This window comes from Schistocerca gregaria, chromosome 7 (assembly GCF_023897955.1).
Source record: "Schistocerca gregaria isolate iqSchGreg1 chromosome 7, iqSchGreg1.2, whole genome shotgun sequence".
NCBI lineage: Eukaryota > Metazoa > Arthropoda > Insecta > Orthoptera > Acrididae > Schistocerca > Schistocerca gregaria.
Genome location: NC_064926.1, coordinates 145,297,494 through 145,304,253, shown reverse-complemented (window position 1 = coordinate 145,304,253; position 6,760 = coordinate 145,297,494). Strand labels below are relative to the sequence as shown.

The window sequence follows — 6,760 nt, the reverse complement described above, 5'->3', positions numbered from 1 at the left end:
ACTTTGGATAATTTAATGTCACGATTTATTCGGAGCTATGTGACATACTACTGGATTTGCTAATCATGTCAGGGTTTTCATGGAAGGTGTTGGATTTGCCTGACACCTTACACAGTTACTAATTACAAGGTTGGCTGTCTCCAGTTCAAACGAGGCATAACACAGTGACTAAGAAAGAAATGAAAAATAATTTTTTCACCGTCTAACGTCGTAGTGAGTACTGTTCCGCCGCAAAATAATACATTGTATAGTTGACAGCAACTGCAAAGAGTGCTTAAAATCCAAATTCTGTTGTTCAGCTCAGCAAAGAATGAGAGAGGAATTGGGCGAAGTGGGCGGTACATTGATCATGAAAATAAAATACCTGATTTCCTGGTCACAATGCAACACAGACATAAAGTAATAAGCAAAGAACACATTGTTTTTTGTTATCAAACATCTATTAACTTAATATATGTAATCTTATTGACAAGTCTCAAGTTCTGTTCTTACCTTGTTCCATATACAATCATCGCAGTGCCTTTATTTATAGCTTTCAATGAAAGTTTTTCCCAACAAACGTCATTTTGTCAACAATGTTTCCCAAGAAAGAACATACACCGTCGACAGTAGTTGTATCTTGCATTGTCAGTTAATCAATGACTGCCTCCACCAAGCTAACTAAACTCATCCTCAACACTTCTTACAGACACTGGCAAACTCCGTTACATCCATGATTTCATCGAAAGGCAAAGAGAGAAAAATCAAATGTTTAGTCATACCTTTCAGTTGCGTTCTCTCTTCGTTTGCCATTTCTTCGATGCGTCTGCAAACTGTTCTCCTTGTAAGAGAAATTGTCTCTGGACACAAGATTGTTGCGGCAGCAACAAAACTTTCACAAATTCTCCATCGCTGAAGGGACGCACTGTTTTGGCTACTTCCAGATCTATATGATAGCTTAATCTCACTGCACCATCATTATGGATGACAAGGTGGTATTCCTGCAGATACTTTGCAGGGAATAGGTAAAATCGATGGCATAACCACATAATGATTTAAAATAACAATATTAACGTTTTCACCGAGCGAGGTGGCGGAGTGGTTAGCACACTGGACTCGCATTCGGGAAGACGACGGTTCAATCCCGCTTCCGGCCATCCTGATTTAGGATTTCCGTGATTTCCCTAAATCACTCCAGGCAAACGTCGGGATGGTACCTTTGAAAGAGCATGGACGACTTCCTTCTCCCTCCTCCCCTGATCCGATGAGATCGATGACCTCGCAGTTTGGTCTCATCCCTCAAACAACCCAACCAGTAACATTTTCAAGAAATAGCATATAAGTGTGTGAACTTTCTTCTTTACCTGTTAACTCGAGAAGTTTGGCAGTGCTTCCCTCAGCAGTCTATACACAGAGGTCACGAATTTCTCACAAAGGACTTGAAAATGTCGTTTCATATTGTACGCCTTCCACGCTGAGAAAATAGCATTATAAAATAAACAACATAAGCCGGTATGTGGTTCAGCAAGAAAGTACTCTTCTCCCCACTTGGACTGAAGCGTAGGGATTACACCGATTTTCGTTTTGAAAACCTTAACTCCTCAGCCATTTTCCCTCACTAATTTTGTCCTATCGTGAGCGCTAAAGAGACGTCGACACCTACAACAGTAACGAAGTAAATGCCGCGCGCGCATTGTTAACAGACAAGTGAGGTTAGCAGAGATGTGGAGAGGGAACTGATGGCTGACAGCACCCACGGGCAAGCAGTGTGGGCACATTCCGGAGGGAAACTTCCTGGCAGATTATAACTGTGTGCCGGACCGAGTCTCGAACTCGGGACCTTTGCCTTTCACGGGCAAGTGCTCTACCATCTGAGCCACCCGAGCACAACTCTCGCCCCGTCCCCACAGCTTTACTTCTTCCAGTACCTCGTCTCCTACATTCCAAACTTAACAGAAAACAGAAGCTCTCCTGCGAACCTTGCAGAACTAGCACTTTTGAAAGAAAGGATATTGCGGAGACATGGCTTAGCCACAGCCTGGGGCATGTTTCCAGAATGAGATTTTCATTCTGCAGCGGAGTGTGTGCATGAAACTTCATGGCAGATTAAAGCTGTGTGCCAGACCGAGACTCGAACTCGGGACTTTTGCCCTACGCGGGCAATTGCTCTACCATCTGAGCTACCCGAGCACAACTCTCACTTTACTTTCGCCAGTACCTCGTCTCCTACTTTACAAACTTTACAGAAGCTCTCCTGGTTCTGTAAGCTACTTGAAATTATACTTCAGGACGGACAGTACTAGCGCTTGGTATGCAGTTTCCGTTACAAATGCTCCTATCGACCTATTTTTGTTTGTTTTGGCGGAACGGTTCAGCGTCAGTAAAACCGTAAGTGACAGTTTCTTACGTTCCTGCAGTAGATAAGGCGACTAGACTGTACACGCTTCAATCAGAGGCGACATCTAGAATGTAATTTTCACTCTGCAGCAGAGCGTACGGTGATATGAAACTTCCTGCCAGATTAAAACTGTGTGCCGGACCGAGACTCGAACTCGGGACCTTTGCCTTCTGCGGGCAAGTGCTCTACCAACTGAGCTACCCAAGCACAACTCACGTCCCGTCCTCACAGCTTTACTTCTGCCACTACTCGTCTCCTACCTCCCAAACTTCACAGAACCTCTCCTGCGTACCTAGACAAAGGTCCTGAGTTCGAGTCTCGGTTCGGCACACAGTTTTAATCTGCCAGGAAGTTTCATATCAGCGGACACTCCGCTGCAGAGTGAAAATCTCGTTCTGGAAGCGTTCGGGAGTGTCTACAGCTCCTGGTCTAGTGGCTAGCATTGCTGCCTCTGGATCATGGGGGCCCGAGTTCGATTCCCGTCCGGGTTGGGGACTTCCTCTGCCTGGGGACTGGGTGTTGTCCTCATGATTTCATCATCATCAGCAGCAGCATTCGTGATTGTGCCTCGATTTGGCTGTGTAAAACTTGGACTGTGTAAAAATTGGGACTTCGTAGTAGCGCTGATAACCGCGTAGTTGAGCGCCCAACAAACCAGACACTCGGGCGCCCGTGCTGCCAATTGCGCACTTGCCCACCTGTGTTGTAAATTAATCTGTCAAATGGTTGCAACTAGTAATATGGCTCTCGGCAGCACACGCCTCTTTGTGCTCGGCGTTGTCTTGCTGTAGCCAACTTCTCCACCGTTCCTCCTCACTTATTGTGAGTTGCCTTCTCCTGCCCACCGCAAAGAAGACACTGTCCACACCCAGCTGAACGAAGTGCCCGTACTGCTGTCTACGTCCTGCCCTGTGTGACCGTTGCACACTGCTGCTACATCGCACTGCTCCGCTCCACAGTGTTCTCCTCTCCAGACTCATTTGCTCGGAGGAAGTCGACGAACGTCTGCTTCACCACCCCTAAAAACGTAGGCCAAAGGGCCGCTCGCATCGAGACCTATCCCTATGAAGTGTTCTCTCGCGGAGTGTACAACCACAAACCAGAAGGAAACTCGGCGACGGCAGAGCAAAATTCGAATTTCCACACGTTACTCGTCATTCTTAAGAATAATATGAAACTTGATACCAACGTTTTTTCGTTGTCTGCTGCGGTTAGCATAAATTATGAGCTTATAGTCAACGCTTAATTTTCATGAAAAATATACGAAACATAATATCAGTACTACTCAATACCTCGGTAATTGCCGGCCGCCTCGGCCGAGCGGTTCTAGGTGCTACAGTCTGGAACCGAGCGACCGCTACGGTAGCAGGTTCGAATCCTGACTCGGGCATGGATGTGTGTGATGTCCTTAGGTTATTTAGGTTTAAGTACTTCTAAGTTCTAGGGGACTGATGATCTCAGAAGTTAAGTCCCATAGTACTCAGAGCTATTTGAACCATTTTGAACTTCGGTAATTATAGCACGACAGCACTCTTACTCGTCAATCACGAATGATGCTCTCATATCTAGAGAAGTTCCAGCGCTAACAAATTGCAGCGAAATGCAGGGACAGGATCAGTACTCGTATGGTTGTAATATTTCTGATTTTGCAGCCAGCATATTAAGGCATAAGAAGCTCTTCTTAGAGCAGTTGAGAAGGCCCCAGTGGAATGATAATGTAATGTGATGTGAGGTACCGATGACAGATGGTTGGTTAGGTACGGGTATCGTGAGAAATACCGCCGCGATTGGCTGCTGCATTCGGAAGCTGCGCGCCAAAATGATAATCTTCTGTTACTAATACTAGATAAACCAAACAACGTGTTTACTTACATTTCAAATTGAAGTGTCTCTTAATAGCTTGCTATCATTCCATTATTTCAGAAGAATTAATAACCAGCAGAATACCAAACAACTGCTAAACGAAACGCAGACGAAACATTTCGATGATCCTCCGATAGCGCCTATCTTGGATGACAGGCAAAGTGGTACAAATGGTTCAATTGGCTCTGAGCACTATGGTACTTAACATCTGAGGTCACCAGTCCCCTAGAACCTAGAACTACTTAAACCTAACTAACCTAAGGACATCACACAGATCCATGCCCGACACAGGATTCCAACCTGCGAACGTAGCGGTTGCGGGGTTACAGACTGAAGCGCCTAGATCTGCTCTGTCACACTGGCCAGCTCAGGCGAAGTGGTTCGGCTGTAAGATCAGAGCAGGACCAGTAGTGTCGGAGGGCAAATATGCTGCGGTCGGCATCAGTTAAGACTTTATTTGCAAACTTTGGTTATTTGGACATGTAGTTGAGAACAATGTGATACTAAATACGGAAATACGCAGTTTATTATTTTGTTGAAGAATGGAAATTGTGTGTGACTAAGTGGAATGTAATGGAGCAGTTTCTCGTGTTCTAGTACTAAAAACGAGTGGCATCGCCCATAAACAACTAATTGGAAATTTAAATATTTCTAAAATATTTGTTCCTTTCTAAGAGTTTACTAAAGCCTCAAGACAACGGATTCACGATCTATGCTCTGTTTTCTGCGCAGAGGACAACAACTACGGAAGACTGCAGGTTGGTGAACATTTATTAGAACTTACGCATTCCACTCAGGACGATGGAAGCAAGTAGGCATCTCGCGTGCACTGCAATGTTAGTACAAATGAGATCAATTACACGTTATGTGTGGTAACGCAGAGGAGGTATGAAGGAGAGAAGTTTGCGAGGCAAGAGGTTTATCTAACGTACGTATATATCACTCTCTCTCTCTCTCTCTCTCTCTCTTTCTCTCTCCCTCTCCCTCTCCCTCTCCCTCTCTCTTCCCCCCCCCCCTCCCGTCCCCCCCACCTCACTCCCTCTGTCTAATTCTCTTTGTCAACTTGTGCGGTATAGTTCCCTCCTCCACATAAACAAATGTAATGTATTGTGCGTATATAGTGAACATCCCCATTATTCTGTGATTCCACGACTGAAGAACAATCACTGGAAGCAGTCACACCCGTGAAACAACCGACATTCGCTCAAAAATGCAACGACTGCACAATAGGTTATGGCAGTTGCGGGATACCGAGTGGTGGCAAGGTCGGCTGTGACGTCAGCGGCGCAGTTTACTACTGCGCACACTCGCCGTCATCCGTACCGTTCATTCCAACAACCGAGCTGCGGCCCATTCCTCCTCCACTGCACAGCCTGCGGTGACATGGACTCCCATGTTTTAGCGGGACGTTAACCTCTCCCCCAACCGGACGGCAAAGTGCTAGACGTGACCTCAGGCAATGCCGAGCATCACAAGATTACGTGGCGACACGGCGGCTGTGGATCAGCATACAATGGACTCGCTCGCCTACCGCAGCCTGAGTGATGTGGACAGCAGAACTGCCGACAGACGGCAGGAATCTCTGAGTCATCGTATCCCGCTTGAAACGTACTCAATCGATTTATCAGCATTGCAGTTTCTCGTAAATACTAATACTGTGAACGCACCTGCAGGAACGAGAAGGTTTTTTCTCTACTCTTACATTACTGCATTACAGTGACACGATATACGAGGTGGTCTGTAAGTGTGGAATTACACTTCTAATACGAAAACGGGTGAGTAAACTGAAACCTGAAGTCATACAGTAAGCGATAGGAGAGGAAGCGGGAGCGGGAGAGAAACTGACATGCTGTGTTACCAACACAGCGGGCATTTTAGAAACCTCCATCTTGGATGCAACTCATAATTTCGAAATGGAAAGAGGGTCTTCTGATACATCAAACAGATATAAAATTATTACTTTCTCCGTGCACAGAGACTGCTGTTATCCCACAACGGTATAGAGTACTCAATTAATGAACTGCCGCTCCAGTCGCTGGCATGTACTTTATTTAAATCGATGATCGGTTTCAACCTTGACATTCAGAACCTTTTCTAGTGGATCTGACACTGAGATTGTAAATGATTAATACACCGCTTTCCAAAACTTAAGGACGAAAATAAGTTTCTTGTTACATGTCATTGCCGATTAACAGAGTTTGACAAAACTCGAATCTCACATAGAAAGAACTGCTACAGTATAATACAGAAAGTAGTGGGAAGAAATACGAAATGAGAGGAACAGAAATGAATTTTATGCAAAGACAACAATTACAACGAAGTCGTCGGGATTTTTGCTGGTTCCTTGAACATTAAAAAGACGGGACATGTTTCTTAATTATGGGTTTCGTCACCATGGACGGCAACGCAACTCCGCAACGTACTCCCATGCTGGTCACAAACTTGTTAAGTAATCCTCGTGTTCTCCTGTTTCATTCTTCCACCAGTGCGCTTGACAACTGTTGGATGGACGTTGGAGCA

The 6,760-nt window shown here is 45.4% G+C and overlaps 1 non-coding gene across 1 annotated transcript; it reads right to left on the bottom strand.

Annotated features, from left to right (window-relative positions):
- Positions 1-2,510: 2,510 nt before the first annotated feature.
- Positions 2,511-2,585, bottom strand: Trnal-cag (transfer RNA leucine (anticodon CAG)). The gene has a single exon. It is a non-coding gene; the product is annotated as a tRNA-Leu (tRNA).
- Positions 2,586-6,760: the final 4,175 nt, after the last annotated feature.